The 2,387-nt window shown below is 44.7% G+C and overlaps 1 non-coding gene across 1 annotated transcript; it reads left to right on the forward strand.

The window, feature by feature from the left end:
• Nucleotides 1-267: 267 nt before the first annotated feature.
• Nucleotides 268-418, forward strand: LOC114394279. Its single transcript, XR_003662685.1, has one exon. It is a non-coding gene; the product is annotated as a 5.8S ribosomal RNA (ribosomal RNA).
• Nucleotides 419-2,387: the final 1,969 nt, after the last annotated feature.

The following is a 2,387-nucleotide window of genomic DNA, read 5'->3' on the forward strand; positions in this document are numbered from 1 at the left end:
TTTATATTTTAATAAGTTAAGTACAAAGTAATTTTAGTATAATGTTTTTTATTTATATTATTTTAAAACAAATTTTAATAGTAATTTACAAAAATCATGAAATTAACTATTGAGATAGTTAATTTTGTATTTAAAATATTCAATTATCAGGGTTAAAATAACAATTCCTATGATTAATTGAATAACTTTTAACATGAGACATTTCACTTCTAAAAAGTATTATGGTCAACTAGGGCAATAATTATATTATATTATATATATATATATATAAAATGACAACGGATATCTCGGCTCTTGCATCGATGAAGAACGTAGCGAAATGCGATACTTGGTGTGAATTGCAGAATCCTGTGAACCATCGAGTCTTTGAACGCAAGTTGCATCCGAATTGTAGTCTGGAGAAGCGTCCTCAGTGGCGGACCGGGCCCAAGTCCCCTGGAAGGGGGCGCCAGAGAGGGTGAGAACCCCGTCGTGCCCGGACCCTGTCGCACCACGAGGCGCTGTCGGCGAGTCGGGTTGTTTGGGAATGCAGCCCCAATCGGGCGGTAAATTCCGTCCAAGGCTAAATACTGGCGAGAGACCGATAGCGAACAAGTACCGCGAGGGATATATAAATGTTTAGCCTAGCACATTTACAAAAGTAACATTGTTTATTTTTGTGACACTTGTCCATTTTAAGGTATTGTGGTCTTTAACCAATCATTTTTTTTCTTACTGTACAACTTTTAAACTATTTATTAAAAAAAATTAGAGTAGACTACTCTTAAATCCTTGGCTCTCTCAAGGGATGGACCCTATTGCTTCGATGCATGTTAGGGACGCGGTGGGGAAGGGTGGCGCAGTCAACTGTGGGCGGAGGAAGAAGATGCAAAATGAATATGGACGTAAGAAAGGAAAGATACACCCCTTATTCGAGAAAGGGAAAACTCCTTATCGTAACTGAATTCTTATGATTGCCTTCTTTTTACAATGTACATTGGTATTTATACTAGACGATAACTGCCTACAGTAACTGCCTAACGAATTCAGTTATAGCTATTTTAGCACGTGTCTAATTATTAACATGCACGAGCTTTCTATTATTATTATGTTTCAAGCTTCTTTCACGTGTTCGTATAATAGTCGTGCAGGTGTGGAGGTGTCTTCCTAGTGCGTGCTGGCCTCGCGGTGGCTATGGGCGGAGAAGACGGTGGTGGTATCAACGGAGGAGGCTGTGCCTGGATGGTGCTGCTAACACTACCGCCCTCCCGAAAATCCACCTTATCCTCAAGGTGGTATGTCTCGCATAACTCAGTCCATGATTCCCAAGTCGTATCCTCCGGCGGCTCACCCTTCCACTGCGTAAGAACCCATCAAGTGGGGGGAGTTGTGGTTGGATCGAGCCTTGAATCGAGGAAGCATAATGGTCGTCGTAGGGGTTGCTGGTCTCGAATTTGCAGAGGCCAATCTCCGCGAATGGCTGGTGGGGTTCCGTGGTGGGCGCGGAGGAGGGAACAATGAAACACCAGATGGATTTGAGACTCCAGTGGAAGTTTGAGACAATAGGCAACATGTCCTATGCGTTCAGTGATCTGGAAGGACCCAAAAAATCTCTTGGACAGCTTTGGGTGGCGTTGCCCCGCGATAGATGTTTGTCGACCAGGTCTCAATTTCACGTATACCCACTGGCCCACGTCGAAGGTTACATCCTCGCGTTTTGTATCTGTATACTTCGTCATTACCTCTTGGGCCTTCTTCAACCTCTGCTGGAGCTTTGAGTGCAATGCTTGACGTTCATCCAGCACTGCGTGAATTGCTTCATTCTTAGTTGCACCAGTGATATAGTCAACTATGGTTGGAGGTGGCTTACCATAGGTGACTTCGAACGGGGTGAGACCCGAGCTGGAGTGTCGCGAGGTGTTGTAGCTCCATTCCACGAGAGCCAAGTATGGGAACCATGATGCTGGCTGATCATGGACGAAGCATCGGAGGTACTGCTCCAAGACGCGGTTGATGACCTCGGTCTGGCCATCGGACTAGAGATGATAGGCGGTGCTCAGCCGCAATTGCGTGCCACTTAAGCGAAACAGTTCTCTCCAAAAGCTGCTCACGAAGATGGGGTCGCGGTCTGAGACAATACTCTTCGGAAATCTGTGTAAGTTGCAGATGATCTCCATGAATAAGGCTGCAACCTTGAACGCGGTAAACCCTGTTGGCAAGGCACCCAAATGTATCCCTTTAGAATAGCGATCAACTACCACTAAAATAATAGTGAAGCCATGGGATAAAGGTAAGTGTGTGATAAAATCCATAAATAGATCTTCCCACACGTTTGTCGGCGCCGGCAAAGGTTGCAGCAACCCAGAAGGTCGTCTATGGATATTCTTATTTTGTTGGCAGGTAACGCA

This window comes from Glycine soja, chromosome 17 (genome assembly GCF_004193775.1).
Source record: "Glycine soja cultivar W05 chromosome 17, ASM419377v2, whole genome shotgun sequence".
Taxonomy (NCBI): domain Eukaryota; kingdom Viridiplantae; phylum Streptophyta; class Magnoliopsida; order Fabales; family Fabaceae; genus Glycine; species Glycine soja.